Genomic DNA, 21,000 nt, shown 5'->3' on the forward strand with positions numbered 1-21,000 from the left:
AAATCTGTTTAGAGTTGGATGCATTTTTTTTTTAGGAGAGAGAGGTTGAATTGATGAATTTCTTGGGTAGTTGATAATTTACCAAAGTGGATGCTAAATGGTATACAAAATAGTATGAACAAAAACATTAAATGTAGATTCAATAGTTACTTTATCTGATATATGTTTCTTTCAAGAGCTTGCAGAACAGCCTTCTTAGAAATATTCCACTTCAAATATACTTGGGAAATTGTATTTTTATTGCAATCTCAGAAATAAAGTCTTTCTTTAACATTCCTATCTCCATAGTTTTCTAAAAGCTCCCCCTTCACTTGAAATCATGCCCCCCCCAAGTCCTGCTGTGCTACCTCATCATGGCATGGGGTGCTCCTGGGAGGGATGAGCGAAGAACACTGGGAGTGTCTGCCAAGAGTATATATTCCCAGCAGGGTCACCCAAGGTGTGTAGGTCATCCCAGCTGCCCAGCTAAAGCAAGCAGGCGCATATATTGAGCAGCAACAATATAAGAAGATGCCGGAGGAGATCACTTTAATGACAGTGGCAAAGACATCAATTCATACTATATGGGAGAAGGCAATGGTAAACTACTACTGTATTTTTACCAAGAAAACCACACAAAAATAATTGCCAATATAGTGCGGAATGATGGGCCCCTCAGGTTGGATGGCACTCAACATGCTACTGAGGAAGAGCTGAGGATCTTTCAGAATACTAATTGTTTTTATGATGTGGCTAGATTAAAGCCTTCAGGTTGTCTAATTGCTGATGATGCCATACAGGAAAAGAAAATCTGAAACTGCAAGGATAGAATTACAGTAGGAACATGGAACATAAGAATCATGAACACAGGAAAGTTCAACACAGTGAAAGATGAAATGAAACTTCTACAAATTGACATCTTAGGCATCAGTGAATTGAGATGGGACACTTTCAGTCAGAAGATCACACTGTTTATTACTCAGGACATGAAAAACAAAGAAGAAATGGTGTTGCCTTTATAGTTAGGAAGGTATAGCAAGAACAGTACTTGGCTACAATGCAGTCAGTGATTGAATAATATTGATTAGACTTCATGGACACCCCTTTAATATGACAATCATTTAGGTTTATGCTCTAACCATCCATACAGAAGAAGGAGGGTGATGATCTCTATGAGCAAGTTCAATTCAAAATCGACAGAACATGCAAACAAGATGTGCTGCTTGTGATTGGTGATTGGAATACCAAGGTTGGAAACATGAAAGAGGAAAATGTAGTTGGACTGTATGGCTTAGGTGAGCATGAAACTGAGCAAACTCAGGGAGGCTGTGAAGGACAGGAAGGCCTGGCGCAATATGGTTCATGGGGTCACGAAGAGTCGGACACGACTTAACGACTAAACAACAACATGGCTTAGGAAACTGAAATAAAGCAGGAGACTGACTTATCAATTTATGCCACTCCAGTGATTTCTTCATAGCTAATACTGTCTCCAAACCAAGACGACTCTTCTATACATGGACATCACCAGATGGAGTATATAGAAATCAAACTGACTATAGTATTGCTAAAAGGAGGTGGAGGAGCTCAATTATAGCATCAAAGACATGGCCAAGTGCTGACCGTGGAACAGATCATGAACTGCCCATGTGCAAGCTCCAAGATAAGCTAAAGAAGAAGAGGAAAGCCAGTCAGTTTCCACAATATGATCATGAACATATACCCACTATTTTCAAGGAGAACATCAGGGATCACTTTGAAGTCCTGAACTTCATTGATGGAGAACCAGAGGAATTATAGAATAAGCTTAAAGAAGTCATTAAGGATGAATGTGAAAAGAGACTGCCAAAAATGAAGAAAGAAAAGAAAGCAAACTGTATGTCAGAACAAACCATGGAAATTTGCCAATAAGAGAAAAAAAGCCAAAGCCAAGAAAGACAAAACTCTCAGAAAGGAAATTAACAAAGAATTTCAGAGAGCTGTTAGAAGAGACAAGAAGCAGTATTACAACATCTGTAAAGACACTGAAGATGGAAACAGACATGGAAAAACAAGGAAAGTTTTCCAAAAGATCTCTCAACTCAGAAGGAGGTTCCAACCTCAAACTGGTATGCTAAAGGATGCGAATGGACAGATAGTAACTGATTCAAAGAAGTTCAAAGGAAGATGGAAGGAGTATACTGAAACACTATACAGTAGAGATGTCAACATCCAAGATACCTTAGAAGATATTCCTTACCTACAGGCATCTCTAGTACTAGAAGATGAAGCTAGATCAGCACTCCGGTCATTACCAAGCTGGAAGGCTATAGGAACTGATGGAATACCAACTGAAATATGGCAAGCGACAGAAGAAGAATCAGTGAAGGTTCTAACTAGGCTGTGCCAGCAAATCTGGAGAACGACACAGTGGCCAACCAATTGGAAGAGGTCAATCTATATACCAATACCAAAAAAAGGAGACTTAACAGAATGTGCATACTATTATACAATATCCTTAATTTCACATGCTAACAACATAATGCTTAGGATCATCCAATGCAGATTCAGGATACCTTTATAAGACAAATTGTTTTATATTATCAATAAAAAAGTATGGGAGTAAACCGTTAACAATGGGGAAATCAGAGTTCCAAGCAGTAGCTACTGTGCATCATTGTAGATAGCAAAAACACAGAATAGGAACTTGTGGCCTTACGCTAGAGAAGCTTTGCTTCAGACATCACTTTTCGTTAAGGAATCTTGGTCTCATGCATCATTTTGCAGAAACTGTGCCTGGTATAATAAATCATTTAACCTCAGGGGTCACTGGCATCCTTTTCACCACAAAATGAAAGCTGCCTTGTGCATCTGCTGATCTCTAGGAAGAGATATTGTCCACATAATTCCATACACATGGACATACAAAGATTGTGGTAATGACCCATTTAGGTTAAAACTGCATAAAAAGACTGACACGTTTACTTATATATTGCAGTAAAATCTGAAATACTTCATTTTATCGCCCTTTATGGCATTTTATGTTTTGTATTATGTAAAATATTATTATCCTTGATTTTTTTTTTATTTCAGAAAAGGAATGGAAGCCAAGGTGCTGACATGGCACAGAAAGTATAATGGCATGAATATTGTTGGCATTTCATCCATCAAGGAGATAATACCTCCCATCGCTATACATTAAGCAAAAGTATGCTAAAATTATTATTTTTTTGTTATGGCAAAGCAGTTTCTTTAATTAAAAATTAAGTATAAACAAGTTCAGATTCAGCACAATTTATCCAAGTGTTCATTTCATTAAAACAAAATAAATGATAACGGTATATAGACTGTAGAGCAAGCAGATCTTTGCAGTACTATCATAAAATGTAAAGAAACCATTTGATTGATTTGTTGTCTTCTTTGCTGAAACCCCCAATCTCAGTTGTGAACACTCAATCCATTTTTAACAGCTGCCTCTTAAACTTGCAGCCATATTTCATAAATTCTAACCTCCATTAGGGTAGGTTTGCTTTCTGTAAAGGTCATTCTAGAGCGGTGTTTTTCAGCCTCAGCAACTTTAAGAGTGTGGACCTCAACTCCCAGAATTCCCCAGCCAGCCACTGCTCTAGAGGATGATACAAGTATAACTACACTCTAATAATTTCTAGTATTGGGTCAAATTCTGGCCCCTATATTGGGAAATATTCATGAATAGAATTTTTTTCTGGGTTTTTTTTTTTTGACAAGGAATAGAATAATTTCTTTAAACTGAAATTAAGCAGGAAAGTCACCTTACTTTGAAGGAAGTGGCTGAGGAAGCTCTGTCTTTCTGCTTTCTAAAACCAATGTTGAACGGGGAAGTGATTATTCCCCAGAAAAATCTGCAAGACTCAGGAGAGTCTTTCTATTACTGTGATAACACCCACATGTATACTTTTTAAAAAGTCAACAGGAGGAAGATATAGTCCTCCAGGTCACCTCCTGACTCACCACAGGGGTGACTGTCACCTCCTGGAAATCCTCCATATCATTGAGGATTTCAGAAGATGCCCCCCACCCTTTGTGTTTGCTGCTTTTTTAATTCACAGACACACACCTTTACAAGCAAGGGGATGAAAAGGGAGCAACCATTTGGCAATGTGGTCTCTTTGTTCCATTCTTGCTTTGTTAGTGTTATACTGAATGAATGGAGTTAAGAATGGAGCCTATTGTAGCCAAATTCGAGTTAAATACACAATGATTTGAATTAAATACACAATGGTTTGGGTTCATTATACAATACTACTTTTATAGTATTATACAATAATACTGTTCTGGCTTACATACAAATTCAACTTATGGACAGACCTTGGGAATAGAACTTGTTCTTAATCTGGGGCCTACCTGTATTTCAACTTGTTCAAGAGAAGATCTTCAGCCTATGACTGACTATATGCCTTGCCATAAAGAGATTTCTAGGTTCTAAATCTAAAGTTATTACTGAGAAATTCTAAAGAGATGCTGTCGATCTGTACAACCAATAATGAGCTAGTTGGATCAATTGGTTAATCTGATCTTAGCTTTTTCTGTTTCTATTAACCTCAGCTGCATTTGCTTATTAAGAGAAGATGAATAGCATGGCCTCAGGGTGTTAAAAAGACCTTACAGTATTAATTAGTAACTTTTGCCTCTCCTTATAGACATGCACGCATCCATCTATCCATCTTCAGCAGGCCTTCAAAGGTGTGAAGAGTCCACTATCTTTTATGAAATAAAAAGACAAAAGTGAGTGCAACATATCTGAGTTATGCTGCATAATGTATTTAATAATAAAATCCATAGCTAATATACTAGGAGCTCAGTCAGAGTTGTAAATGCAAAAAATTCCACAGTTCCCTGTAAAATTCACAGTTCAGATATGCAAAGATTCAGTCCTAAGGGGGAGGGAGGTCAGCATTTCATATCTGGTTTCAGTGATGTACCTTATTGTTTGCACAAATAGGACATTGGATGAAAAAGGTCAAGGATGTTCCAACACCCCAGTCCCAACTGTTCTCTTCCCACTGACTTTGTGGACCACATGGCAGGACTACAGCACAGAGAGAGAAATAACAGGGAGCCCTAAGAAATTAACAGTGGTTAAGGAAAGGGCAATAGGAAACACTGAACAGAGTGGTTGGCATGCACAGGAATCAGGATACAGCTGATTGTTATGCATGAAGTCAGATGACTGATTTAAAAATTTAGAGTTCTGTTCAGTGGCAGAATGAGTAGCTTGTTGCATTTAAATTATTTAATGTGTGTTGGGGGGGAGAACTAGCACATAGTGAGTGTTGCAATTAAGCAAACAGAATAGGCCAACATCACACAAATTGGCAGAGTTTCTTTCTTTCTTTCTTTCTTTCTTTCTTTCTTTCTTTCTTTCTTTCTTTCTTTCTTTCTTTCTTTCTTTCTTTCTTTCTTTCCTTCCTTCCTTCCTTCCTTCCTTCCTTCCTTCCTTCCTTCCTTCCTTCCTTCCTCTACCATTTTTATGTGATTCCCTCATATACACAGGAGGGAATCACACAACCAATTTTCTGCAGTTCATTGCTGAATTTCAGTTGTGTGGTCAGGGAGCTTTTCAGGGAGTACAAAAAGGGGCTTAGACCAATGTGGTCCTGGGTTCATAAGATGCCCACTCCTAAGATAAAGAGATACAGAATTTGCAAAGCATAGTCCAGAGGTCAAGTGCCACCCTAAAATACTGAAGCAACAGTAATAAGTCAGAGGTGAGATCTTTAAGCAGCACTATGGCTATTCCAGCTGGCTATTGTGCATAAGTCTGTGATTATGGTATTTTCTTTCCCAAGTGAGTTCTAGCTGACTTTCATCTCACTTACTGTCAGTAAAATTGATTGATTTTTCCTATTGCCCTCATATTTAGAATAACTATTTGGGGAACGTCAATCACCATAAATGTCAGTTTAAATATTATGGAATGCATCAACTGTGAACAGCTTTGGAGCCAAGAAAAGTAACTTACTCAACAGGAATGCTCCGCATTACCTGGGCAGAGTTGACAAGCTTTGATTTGGCTCTTGTGCCTCCTCCAACTAATGCCTGTGCCATTCTTTAGATACGACATGAAGTTCGTATCCCTGAATTTTTTAACTGCAAAACAATAATACAGATCATTTTAGATTACCATCTTGAATTGTACCATTATCAGATTTTAATGACAAGAAAGGATTCCATCTATTAAGAACAGGATTTGGACAGATTTTCCATGTTCTATGACTTTCTGAACTACTGATGCAAAGGGTCATAAATTAACAGAGAGGAGAACTTTGCTTTTCCATTCCTGCTTTCTCAGAGACCATAGAAAGAAAAGCAGGGGGGTCCTTAGTGACAATCAGAGGCTTCAAAATGGAAACATGACAAGCAATCAAAGCTCTGCCCCTTGTTAATGTGCATTGCATGAATGTAAAAAGGGGGGACTTTGCCCAGTCATGCCCACCATTTTGAAGCCAGAGACCATAGTTGCAGACACACCTGATGTGAGGTTATAGTTAGACATGAATGAGTGCCAAATGAACCATTCTAACTTAGGAACTTAGTAGTTAAGAAATCAGGCTAGAACCAAGAAAATCTAGATTCAAATCCTATTCAACTATAGAGTTCATTGGTGACTTCAAGCAGCCAATATCATTCATTCCCAGATTTGTTATGAGGATATGATGAGAAGACACTGCTATTGGCACTATCTTAAACTTTTAGGTAGGATTTAAGTGTAAAAATGAACAGAAATAAATAAACTAGGAACCTTAATTGTTACCTGCATAAAAAATATTTCTGCTGCTGTTCATCTGTTCACACTCAACTATACTGAGAGAGACATAAGCTACAAAAGGAACTGCTAAATTCTTTATCTAGGAATTGATTCAAATTTGGGAATAACACAAATATGGTTTATATAATAAGGTAGAAATGTCTGTTTCCTCTTCCTCTTTATAATAATATATATTTTTCATGAAATCTTATTTTATGTCTTCAGAATATAACCATTATCTGTCTATAACACTGAAGTTGTAGGAAGAAACAACCTAAGCAGCTGATACAAAAAGGGGAAAAAAATCATTTCTTTATTTAATTTGTATTTTGCTGTTCCAGTGAAGAATGGCTGTCAAGGTGGCTAAAAATAAAAGGAAGAAAGTAAAAGTAAAATAACATGTCCTTCAAATTAAGCTCAACTTATGTTGAGTACATGGATACACTGAAGTGATTTTCTTGGCAGCAAGAAGGAAATGGCTCACCATTGTCTTCTTCTAGAATGTTTGTTTTACTTCTACAGCCCTGGGACTTGTTGAGAACCTCCCATCCAAGTACTAGCTAAATTTGAACCTGGTCAGCTTTGTGAGGTCCGCCAAGTTAAGATATGCACTTAGACTACCTCCTCCTCCTCCTTCAACATATTGAGCCCCATCATTAAAATAGACTGCATTCAAGAAATTAGAAGCCCAGTTCCACTAAACAATGCAGCTTGCTCACCGAAAGCCTGACTCAATATAAAAAGACTATTAAACTGATAACAGTTCCTTATATATTAAGTTATGTGCTTCAACAATACTGCAGCTGAATTTTAGGTGCAACAATTACTTTGCAGAAGAAGGAAGATGTTTTAGCTGTCATCCATGGCAAGAAAGATTTGCCTTGTGACTAAAATTTTCAGATGATCTCCAATAACTGTTTAATTGGCCAACCCCCAATTCTGAGCCCAATGAATCTGCCTGCTGCCAGACAGTGAGGGTCCTGTGAATGCTCAATTAGTGTAGAGCATTGGAAATCATTAGCACTGTGTATGTTGCTTTTGCTAATTCTAGTCCACCCACAGCCCAGCTGTCAATCTTCCTTAAAGCAGCAACCCAATATTATTTATTGGGTGTGAAAACTTCTTCTATTCTGCCTTTCCAAATTAGGTTGGTAGTTTGCTAGTTAACTGGCAAGTCAAAATTTCTTGAGCTCGTACATTATTACAGCTAGTGCTAACATTCTTACTTTTACTATATCTGCAACTTCTATTACTTTTACTAATCCTTGTTCTTCAGGCTCAAAGAAGATGGGAGAAAAGCGGTCATGTGAATTTGTAATGCATGCCTCCAGCAGGGCAGTTATCATTAAACACAAATTACATCTGGATAATTAATCAGATGATGTTCATTTCTGAGAAAATAGCTAAACCTCTCATCTAAAATAAATTGGCTTCAATAGTGCATGAATGAATACCAAGGCATTTAAACATTGTTTAATGAAGCATTTCTTAGAAAATACTATTTCCCCAAATACCTCATTTTTAACTGTTATTTATTTTAGGTTGTTGCCAACTTAATTTGGAAGATACATTGACATATTTCTAATACACAGAAATACTTTTATATTGCATATTCTTTCAACTATATTCTTTTTCCAGCAAGCATATATAAGACAAATATTCTCATTTTTTTTACTTTGGAACCAGAAAACATCTTGAATAAGACTATATAAGGAAATATCTGAAATTTTCTTTCAAAATTACAGATTTCTACAAATACCAGATGGAAATTTATAATTTTCATCCAACTTTTTTTGAAGGCAGAGTTTCCTTTAAATCTAATCTCTTTCAAGATGAATTTCTCTCCTAGTAACTTCACAGACACATCTACTTAGTTTTCTTTTCAGCAATATGGAAGTGATTGATATCTGGGATTTTTTTTCCACTTCCCAATCTAGCCTACAGTTCCCTGGTGGTCTCCTATCCAAGTATTGAGCAGGCCCAGAGTTTTAATGCCAGCAAGTTTAGCCAAAGCTATTTATCTCTGGGATTAAAGCTATTTATTCTTAACACTCCCTCCAACAACACCCCCCCTTTTTTTCTGCTTAAAGTTGTTCATCCAGTTTGGAATGTATGTGGAGAAAAATGATTACTGAGGAAAGTCTTAAGCATTTCTGATTGGCCTTGTTCAAGACTGTTGTATCCAGAGATTGCTTTGCATTCAAAAAATAGTTGAAAGAAAAATATCCAAATCTGTTGGGGAAACCTAAAATACTCCTATATACAATAAAAATTCCTCAAGAAATTAAAATAACACAGTGCAATACACAGGAAGAACAATCCATAATGTAATCTCTTTTTGATTTGCAGTCTGTAATAAGGCCTTCCTCATCCATGATTTAATAGTGGATGAGAGGGCTGTCATGGGATGCGTTACAGGACTGGATTGGGTGCAGAGGGCTGCTTCCCTCTCAAAAATGTGACCACTGGGTTTATTGCATCCACAGCCAGCCAGCCAGCTGGTAGCCGTGTTTAAAGTGACCTGGTCCCTCATAGGTAGTTGAAAGAACATAGGGTTGAAAGAACACCTGCAGGTCTGCTGTGAATTTACTCAAGGCATCTGTTGGATGAAGTTGCTTGGGTCCTCACTGACTTGGATTCTGCCTGTGCAACACCTTTGGAGCTGACTGAAGCATCTGGCTTGGTTATCTGGGAACCAGATGAGCTTGTTAGTCCTAAGAAAGTGGACAGGGCTGTAAGAACAGCCACCTGTGTATTAAAGCAATGTCCTGGTTGGTTGGTTGGATCCAGGTTACCAATGCATCCTTGAGGGAGAGGGTGGTTTCACTAGCTCTTAAAGAGGTGGTGGTTTGTCCCTTCTCAAGAAACCATTGCTGGATCCAATGGTGTTGGACAATGTATGCCCTATTCCAACCTTTCTTTTTTAAGGGATGTGGCTAATTTGTACCTTCAGAATGCCCTGGAAGAAACAGATTATCCAGTCTCTATTTAGTCAGGTTTCAGACTGGGGTATAATACTGAAAAAGAGTTAATGGTGCTTGTGGATGATTTCTGGCAGGATTAGGATCAGAATGGGGTGGTGCACCCACCCTGTCACTCCTTGATCTCTCAGTGCCTCTCAATATCCTAGACATGCTTCTGGGCTGACTCTGGGAGTTGAGAGTGGGAAGTGGCTCTCTTCATTCCTCTGGGGTCAGTACCAGTCAATGTTGGTAGGAGAGGAGAGATATAGCACTACATGCCTAGTTTTTGGGGTCCCTCAGGGCTATCCACCCTCTCCATTCCTATATAACATCTACATGATCTCTGGGTGAGATCATTCATTAGCATGGAGTTAGGTACAGTACCATCAGTAAGCTGATGACACTCAGATGTACATCTCTATCCCCAGGTGACCAAGTGATGCTATTAAGGTTCTTTCTCAGTGTCTGGAGGGTCTGATATTGGGAGGAACAGGTTTCAACTTAACCTTAGCAAGACTCAGTGGCTGTGAGTGTTAGGGTCCCTGATTACTGGAACTTCACATAGTTCTGGATGAGGCAGCACTTACCCAGGTCGAACTGGTGCACAATTTGGGATCATTTGGACTCAAAGTTCCTATTTGAAAAGCAGATGGTGGGCTGGGCCAGAAGGATCCTTTGCACAAACCCACCTTATGTGCCAACTGTGCCCATTCCTGGATCATAAAAACTTATAGTCAATCATATCTTGGTTGCCCCCTAGTTGGACTATTACAACACACTCTAGTTGGGGCTGCTGTTTAAAACTATACAGAAGCTGCAACTGATTCAAAATACAGTGGCACAGGTAGTTATGGGAGCACCACAATACACCTATGCAGCACCACTGCTATGTAAGTTCATCTGCCTTCTAGGAGGCTTCTGGGTGCAATTCAAGGTGGTGGTGAATCCCTTCATGGCACATATTTACTTGTGGTATCACTTATTTCCAATTGACTCTAACCATCCCATGAGATCTAACAAATTGAGCATGCTCTGGGTCCCCTATATAAACAATGTCATCTGATGGTATCCAGGAGGCCTGACTTCTCTCTAGCAGCACCTGCCATCTGGAAGAGTGTATCCCCTGAGATTCAGTTGACCCCATCCCTGTAGGCCCTCTGTAAAGACTTGAAAGCCTAGCTTCTCCCCTGAGCATTGGGCCAGGCTGTTGGATAAGTCCATTTGTAATGGTTGGGAATTGAAAGGCCTCAGTTATGTTATTCTTTCTTTTGAATTATTTTTACTTATTACTTTTGGTTTTGGTTTTAATTCTATGATAGCTGCACAGAGTCACAATTTGTGAGCTGTGGTAGCCATATAATGGATTAAATAAATAAATAGCCTTTCTATTTACCACTTGATCATGTGAGTTGTCACCTCTGAAAAAACAAAGTAGGTCATCTCTTGGAATCATCATCCAAGTCCCTATTTTAAGTGCTCTTGCTTTCTAAAGTTGTCAGAGGCAAATTGGGAACAAGACCCCTTGTCCAGGGAGGCACTCCATCTGTGGAATTTGTTCCCAGGAGTCATTCATTTGGTACCAACTCATTTATTTTCGGACAAGTATTTTCAGATCTTTCCTTCCCCCGTAATTCACTGATATTCCATTAAAAGAAGTGAGTCTGTTTCACCATAATTTCCGATAATTTTTTACATTTTACATTTGACCTTTTAAAGGTCCTTGATAGTATAATCTCCTTCTGTCAGAAGGCAGAATATAAATGTTGGTCCTGTTTCCACAAAACGATTGAAGGCCAGTGCTATATGCCAGGGTAGCGTCTCCCAACCTGGTTTATATTTTAGACTCTAGGTTCCAAGATTCCCAACTGATCCAATCAACAACCATGTTGGCCTGGAATCAAGGAAGTTCTAGCCATACACATATGAATGCCACCATGCTGGGGGAGTCTGGATTACACAATTTCCCTTTATTATGATTTCTTTGCACATTTAGATAGTAAAATGGAATGCTCTGAAGCTGATGAGTTAAAAATTACAGTGGGGTGGTTGAATAAAATTACTGAAGTTGTAGGAAATCTCTTTGGTTTGCAGTCCATCAGCAGAGACTCGTATAGATCCTTGGCCTTGGAAAGCTGTTGAATCTTTCACCATGGTGCTATATAGAGGTGGCCATCAGCTGAATTTCTACATGCAATACACCATAAGAAAGGCATATACAGTATTACCAAAAATCTGCAGCCCTAAAGCAAAAACGTTGAGAGAACTTTCCTGTTCTTTTGCAATCTCATATGGCAGTAGTTAGCAACTTCTTAGTGGCCAGGAGTTAGGGTTAGAGTCTTAACAATTGTGGGGCTGAGGTCCACAAAATTGAGTAGGACCACAACACCCATTTGGGAAGGCTACATTTTGGGTAGAGGTTTAGGAGACTTTCTTTTCCTTTTTACAGTGTTAGGCCTATTTCTTCTCATGTATCCCATCTCAGACCATTAGGTAATTGCACTGTCAGTTTTCACAAGATGGTCAGAAGAGGCTCCAAGGGCCACAGAAATTAGCCTTGGAGACTGCATTTGGCCATAAGGTGGCAGGGTGCTCATTATACCTCATAATTCACCATAACTCATTTTCTTTGTTTTTGACTTCACACAATGTCTGAATGCAGCCACTCATAGCTTTAAAACTATGGCATATGGCTTGTTATTAATATGGAGATAATTATTATTATGACCATTAACCAGAGCATCTCAATAAAAGCAATAATATCATTGTAATGGTAAAACAATAAACAATAAAGCACAATACAAACTGACAGTAAATAGTATAGAACTAAGAAGAGATAATTAAATTTCGATTGGTTCTGCAGGCAATAAAAATAAATTTAACAACATTTAAAATGATTGAACATTATGGTAGGACAGTAAATAGTGTAGATAAAATGAGTCTGAATGGCTGAGAACTTGACTAAATGGTGAGGCTATGAAACAAATGCAAATGTCCTTATGAAAAGTGCAATATAGAAGAAACTGAACCACAGATTTGACTACAGCACATAGGCAAAACCTGGCTACATATGGGATTTTAAAAATGGGTAGCTGTAATTCACTTTACAGGGGACTGTAAAAACCACACAGAAACTTCAGTTAGTGCAAAATGCAGTTACCTATGTGCTTATTGGTCAGTCTTGTTACCACATAATACTGCTAGTATCGGAGCTGCATTGGTCATTGGTGCATTTCCAAGTGCAATTCAATCTAAAAACCCTATATGGGTTGAATCCTAGGTATTTACAATATATTTATTTATTTATTAAACTTATCCCTGCCCATCTCCCCCCAGTGGGGGACTCTGGGCAGCTTACAACAAATTAAAACAATAAATAAATATATAGTTAAAATTGATAAGAAAACACATTTACACAGAATAAAAGGAAGAGGAAAAATCCAGGGGGCCAATGGAAGCAACACCAGGCCTCTAGGGGGCTAGCCAATCCCATATCTGATGACCTCTCTCCCCCACCCCAGGCCAGATGGCAGAACCAGGTCTTCAAGTCCCTCCGAAAAGCTGGGGGTGAGGGGGCCTGTCTCACCTCCGGGGACAAGATGTTCGAATATTGCCTTTCGAAGATAAGTTCTGCCCACCCACTGGGTGTCCATGGAGCCCCTGCTGTGGGTCTTCTCCTGTCAAGAAGTATAATGGGGGGGAGTATATCTGTCAGGCCTTTGAGGTTGACCAGATCAGGAAACAAACACCACAAGAAGTACTAGAATGCATTATTGTTATAGGCTATAATAACAGAATCTTGGAAGCCTGACAGTGCTCTTCCCTCCAGCTTATACCAAAGAGAGTCAATGTAATGGAATCTTGAGTTTCTTTCTCACTCTTCCCTGTTTTCCCAGGCTGAGCTCATGTTTTATTAATGGTTGCCACATATTTTCTTCAAGCCATCCTTGTACTTTTCAACTAAATTGTTGGGTGTTTTCTCGAGGGAATAGCTAGCTCCTCAAAGCAAGGGTGGCTCCCATTCTCATGGCCTTCGGGAGACTTGTCAAAAATTGGCTTTTCTGGAAGGCATTTGAGGATTTAATCACTGGTGCCAGAATAGACTTAATTATTAATGTGGAACATTATTATTAATATTGCTTTATTAATTATTATTGTCACAAAATTATAGACAATACATGTTTGCTGTATTAAAAAGGTTTTAAGTATGCTTATATTTCTCTATCAAAAATGTGATTTGAATGCTATTTAAACCATTGAAATTACCAATATCTATCTATCTATCTATCTATCTATCTATCTATCTATCTATCTATCTATCTATCTATCTATCTATTTATCCTTCTCTCTCCATCCATCCATCCATCTCTGGAATCTTTGCAATGAATATAAACTATGTGAAAATATTACATCAGAAGCAGTCTGCAAAAAAAAAAAAAAAAAAATTCAGACACATTGCTCAGCCCTGATTTCAATAATGAACCCCAACATTAAGAGGGATGTAGAAAGTCAAAGAGATGAAACAATGATTCAAAACAATCTAATGAAAATGCAGAGAGCAACATAGGGTTTTCAGCCCGGAAAATGGCAGTGAAGAACAGAACAAAGGCTCCTGAAGCTGATGTATTCCCTTCTTGATGGACACAGCTACTCCTGCCAATGGTAAATGGAAGCAGCTTGGATGATTCAAAAAGCAAATTGCTGCAAATGAGCAGAGCACAGAAAACTGACATTGAGTGGCTCCAAAAGGATGTATATTGTAGAGCTTAAAGTGCTGCATTTCTCCACTGGGGGCCACTAAGAAGACTTCAGATCTTCTCTGAATATATGATCATCATCAGAAAGGAACAAAAGGGAAATCATTGTGGAGCATCACCATTTGTGAGCTTCCTGAAAGAACAGATAATACTAAGAATTAAGGCTGAGGAAAGTTATATCACTGTATGTTTAACACTGGATCTGATAAGGGATCGATGATTTTCATTTCAAAATCTTCCTTATAAGTCTTTTTCTAATTGATGTAAAAAAGATAATTTATATTTGGCTCTATCATTTTAATTAGATATATCACTTGAATTTTATTTATTCAGAGTTATTTATTTTAAATATATATATATATATCAGACACTCCCAGATAGCTCTGGTGGATTATAATTCACATAAACATTAAAATGCGACAATCAACAGCAAAAAGAAAGTTTTCAAGCTCCATCCTAAACTAGAATAAGGATAGGAGCTTCACCAGCCATCATTCTGCTGGACAATAAAAGCTCAAACACAGTCTTTCCAGAGATTTGTTTTTATTCCAGAAGTTTGCCTTTATCATTTTATTTTATCACCATACTAAAATAATTTAAACCTTTTGCAGTTTAAATTACATAAATCTCATGCTGAAGTAATTTCGAAAACTTATAAAGGCGAAATGAAAAAGAAATGATGGAAGAGACATAATCCACATTGCAGAGGATACCAATTTGATGGCCACAATGTCAGATTCCCCCTTTTGATGTATGTATGTGTGCATGTATGTATGTGTATGTATATGTGTGTGTGTGTGTGTGTGTGTGTGTGTGTGTATATATAGTTTGATATAGCTGTAATCTTCAGTGGTTTGGCAATCCACATTCTGGCAGTGGGTTCTTTCTGTTGTTGTTTTTTCCTCTTTTCCTGCTCACAATCAGGATCAAACTGCTGGAGGCTTTTAATACATAAACAGAAGTCAGAAGGACAGCTGCATGCTACATATTTAATGTACCATATGTTTTAGCTGTCATCATTTACGTAAGTTCCGGATTACTACCATGAGTCTGCATACTATGTCCAATGATGATGAACACAAGTAAGAAGGGTTTGTTTTGCTCAACCCTTTTGCTTTTGGGCTCCCAACTGGCATCTGTTTGACAACTGTGGCCCTGATAGCATCACTAACTGGTTCAGACAAAATGTTGCCATAGTGCCATATAGTCACTGCCCTAACATTAATTTTTAACTCAGTTGCTAGCAATAAAACCTTCCATTTCCCCTTCTCTTCTTCACTACCACCTTTTATCACTAGCTTACAGATGTTGTGGGGCTTAGATTTATCCTGCATTTTGTGGTTGATGGAAGAGACAACCAGTCACATAACAATAGACTTAACAGGCTGTTCCTGATTTCATCTCTAATCCAATAGTTCTTAAGGAAGAAAGTTTACATATACAAGAGTGAGTCATCAAGAAATCCAATCACCTTTGAATCATCCCTTAGCATTAGTTGTATTTGTCTGTCTTTGTCCTCCTTTTTTGGCCAAGACCATGAAAAGGTATGTCAATGAATATAATAAAAATGTCACAAGGCATTTGTTTGATGATGTTATAGAATAATATACTGAAATGTCTCCCAACAGTCAATCCATGAATGTTTATCTCTCTCTAAAAAGGAAGACAATGTGTAGATTTCAAACTCTTTAGTTATGATGCTCAAACTCCTATTGCATCTCTAGGTCTATAGCTAATTTTTAAGTGTTTGTTTCTACCGGAATGAAGAATTCTTCCCCTGGAATTCTCTGTGGCTTGGGCACTGTGCCTTCTGATACTGAATAGATAGATAGACAGCCAGACAGCCAGACACATACGCTCTTAAGTGTTGGATTTATGTCCTACCTTTCAGTCAGGAACTAAAGACAATGTACAGAGTGCTCCTTCCACAACAGCAACCCTGTGAAATAGGTAGGGCTGAGTGAGATTGACTGGCCCAAAGTAGCAGCTAAGTTATATATAGTGAGGTGTCATAGAGAAAACTATTTTGTTAATACACACTGCCACACACACAGCTTCTGTCACTATTTCTACACTTGATATGCCTGCTAGCAACACAATAAGTTCTGTATCTATACATAACACATTCTTTCCCAAAAGGAACAAAAGTTTGTTATTCTATACATATCTAGGACCAACATCCAACAATGTGATGGAAGATTACAAAAACGTACAGTATATTCTCTTTCCACAGAATGCATTGTTTATGAAAACTCCATCTTTCCCTTTACTCATGTCAGGTACAGTATAGAACCTTTGAATGACAATTTGGAGAGAGTTTTGCATTAGAGGAGTGTGAAATGGCTGAAAGATAACCTGGATAAGTCATGATTATGGATATGGTAACAGATTCCTTTAAATGGAAGCTTAGAACTGATCTTAAATCATTATTCCTACTGAAAAAAATAGTTTAGAAATCCTCCTGGACTTGGTGCTAAGTGAATACAGTGACCAAATTTTTAAAAATTAACTTAAGCTGATATGCCAACTCCAGTCCTATACAAAGAAGGCATTTTACCCCAATTATTAATGCATGAATGGCATACATGCTGGAGTAATATAATGTGCTATATGTAGGCCATTTTTGAAAATGTCTGGAAACTTCAGCTGGTGTTGTAGATCCTGACTGTTATGCTAGCAAGAGAAACAGTGGCATCAAGTGGGGGGGAGGGGGGCGGGTAAAAAGTTAAGATGGTATAAAAAGAGGCAGGGCATTAATCACACACCCACAGCCTCCATCTTGATATTTGGCACCTTCATTCCCAGTGGATGTCCCTGAAGGCAAATGAATGTAAGACAAGAATCAATAGCACTGGTTGGCAGCGCATTTCCAAAACAAATTGAAAGTATTGTTTTCAACTTTTAAAGCTTTAAACCCATTTTAAGGTCAAGTTATTTGAAGGACTGTCTTCACTAGTATGAAATGGTGCCACACTTCAATATAAGTGATAAATGCCCTTTTTATCTGCTCATCTTTCAGGACAGTTACACTGATAAGGGAGGAAGCCTTTTCTATAGTAGCCCCAAAGGTGATTCTGTCAGGTTTCATTATCATAAACTTTCATAAAAGTGTGGAAGGTTTCTTTCTTACTCTTCTTTGAGTGGATTTATTGGATTGTTGAGGTAGTTAGCTCAAACTGAGTTTGAATTTGAGTGATGGCTTGCTTTGTGAAGTACAAATTTCACAAATACTTGCCATTTTGTTATTTCATAGTTTCAGTGTACTGTATGGAATTTTACTGTTTCAGGGCTCTTGAGAGGGGTTTTTTGTTCTTAAAAGTAGCCTAAAATATTTAAACAAACAGCTTCTAAAGCTGCTTTAGCCATCTTTAAAGGTTTTGATTTATAGATCAATTATTCATCACCTTGTTTTCACCCCAGCCAACTGCCAATATCCTCTCTCCAAGATTTACCAAAGATGACAAATGAATCTTAGTCTACAGAAACCTACTGTAATTACCTTCCAATGACTGTGGTATCTTATACCAACTGATAATCAGATGGGTGGAAAAGTAAATAACTCAGAGGGGAAATCACAGTCCATTAGAATACGCTAACAATGAGAACAGTTCATAAATAGTACAGCAGATACAGACACACCCTATGATATTATTCTCCAGCAATACACTATTTTTAGATCACTCTTACTTTTGTTCAGTTTTATGTTGACGTGAGGGAAGTCTGATCCTTGAAGCAAATTGGCCAGTAAAAATTCTTAGTGAAATGGTGATGCCTGAATTAGTAAAATATTTGAACATCCGTACCTCAGGCCATGCTTGTATTTGCCTTTACTCATGCCTATAAAAGAAGAATACATCTGGTTAATAAGGGACAGATTATTTCACAACACTGAGCTGCAGATAATCAAACTGAATTGCAGTTAAATCATGTGATTCTGATCTAAAGGTGAGGTTTAACTTATAGATACATTCCAAAACAGCAGCTACTTTCCTCTATTGTAGCTTAATGGCTCAGCTTCTCATGCTACTATATTAGTTCACTAATACTAATTTACTAAGCTGTGTGGATATGTTTGTATTGATTTAGAAAGCCAGCAGGAAGGAGCCATGGCTGGGAAAAGCTACCTTAGAGAGGGAAAAACTTCTTCCCCAAAACTAAGGATAATTTAGAAAAGCAAGAAGTACAGCGCCAAACTCCTCCCCAAAACAAACAAACAAATTAAAAAAAATGAAATGCTTAAAGCCTCAGGGAAGTCACAATGGATAACTTTGAAGATCAATGTAGCCAAACATGGTAAAGCAAGGCTAGCTTTGATGTCAAGAGTCCAGTGACATGCAGATCTTGGTTTGTGTAATGTGTGTTTTCTTCCATCCCCTCACATAAATATATTTTAAAAACTAGAAACCTAAGATCCAAAATAATGCAAAACAGTGGGTCAAGAGATGTAGCTATGTGCACTCTAAGAAGTCAGAGCAGAGTCATATGCAAAATAATAGTTCAGAAAACATGACTTCCCTAATTTACTCCCTCCCGTGAGGGACAACCTGCATTTACCAAAACAGCTGTAAGCCTGAATCACTACTGACCAGGAATTTATAACGAAGAGGAAACATTTTATTGGTTGGTTTTATTGAACAGTTGGGCTTAATCATCTGTTGGATCCACTGCAAATTATCCAATGATCTGTTGTTCTTGATTTACTTATCCTGATAAACAGTAACATGACCTTAAAATAATCAACAGGAAATGGATTTCTTCATCCCGGACAGAAGGGTGAGATAAAAATTGAAATCGTCATCATCATCGTCATCATCGATACGTACCATTGTGCCCAAATTATTGTTTGTGATAAAGATGACAGACTGGCTATATACTGTATAGGTAGCAAAAGATGGCCTTGATATTCATTTTATCCCTGTGAGCAATACTCAGAGTACTATAGTATCCATCTGAGTAAGGAGCCTCATCACTAGAGTTTGATTGTAGTATGCACTCACATGAAGCCTTGCCCTGAAAGTCTGCGTGTGGTCTCTCCTTTAATTCTCCTCACCAAACAATAGATTTCAGCAGTATGGCCTCCATTCTTTACCTGGTTCCTCACTGCTGCTTGCTGCTTGTCTTCCACTGGGTCTTACTCTAATCTCCTTTCTGGGAATAACATTCCAAATAACTTGGATTAACACACAGCCACTCTAAGGGACTTTTTCTTTTCTTTTTTATTATTCTTTCTGCCCCACAGAATGTAGCAGAGGACTCGACTGTCCATCCTCAGGAGAACTGTGGGGCAAAGTCAGCAAAAGAAAAATTGAGGAGGAATTTGGCTGGATCTAGCAGGAGGCTGCAGAGATCATTTCCTCCCATGCATGCCTATGGGAGAGAAAGCTGGGCAGCTGCTCAGAGTGTTGCTGACTGTTCCACTCTATGTTCCCTCCCTCCTCCTGGTCACATGACCCTTCATAATTCCAGCAAGCATGACATGCTTTCTCTACCTCATTATTTTTTTCCAACCCAATGATTTTTGGAAAGAAATGAGGAATAGGGGCTTCCGGGCTCTGACTGTGTTCTTTCTTCCTCGTCATATGAACCACAGGAAAGAGCTCCTACAGAGACACAAACAAGCACAGATGCAACTCAGGGGGAGAGCATAAACACACAGACACAATAGATTACTTCATTGCCCAGAAAAAGAAACAGATGCCTCCAGTGGCCACTGCTGCTAGAAGAGTTGGAAGCCATCCTGGAAGCTATACTCTGCCTCCTTTCCCTAGCTTGTTCTTTCCAATCCAATGGATTGTTGGAAGAAGGGCTCAAAGGTCTGTCTGTCTCTTCACCAGCAAAACACTTCTCCAAAAGCTGAGCGGAACAGGCCAGCAGACTGGGACAGGATGATCTAAACCAGTGTTTTTCAAGCTTGGCAACTTTAAGACGTGTGGGCTTCAATTCCCAGAATTCCCCAGCCAGTGCAAACTCATGGGGTTAATTTTTTTCAGGCAAGTTCATGGGGTCAAATGTCACACTTTTGTCACTTTGGCCTCTTTATCTGACTGCCTATAATGAAAGAGCGATTTATGAAAAAAGAAAGCTGCTTGTACCACAGTGTTCCCTCCACCTCCATGACTTGGGATCCACTACTGTGCAGACTTGTGATCAGAACTCTGGATGATTTAAATCAGCTTCATTTTGGCAATTTAGTTAAACCCAATGTGTACCATCCTGTCTGGGCAAATGAAGATGAATATATTATATTGTAATAAACAACATGTCTTAGAAATGGAAATGGCAATTGCATGAACTGCACTGGACTTTCCAGCCTCCACCTGTAAAACATGGAAAAATGTCTTATGTACTAGGCAGCCAAAAAAGGACCAGCACTGAGCCCATAACCTGAAATATATTTGCATGGAAGTTGATATTAGTGTGGAAGAGATTTACTCATATTTAGCATCAGATTGTACATTTTCTACATCCTGTGGAAGGAATATACTTCGTATACGATACACTTGCTACACTCTGAAAAGCATTTGCTTCCATCAATACG

This window comes from Python bivittatus, unplaced genomic scaffold (assembly GCF_059951505.1).
Source record: "Python bivittatus isolate LINGU-HERP-01145 unplaced genomic scaffold, Pbiv_v1 ctg000840_np1212, whole genome shotgun sequence".
In the NCBI taxonomy this organism is placed as follows: domain Eukaryota; kingdom Metazoa; phylum Chordata; class Lepidosauria; order Squamata; family Pythonidae; genus Python; species Python bivittatus.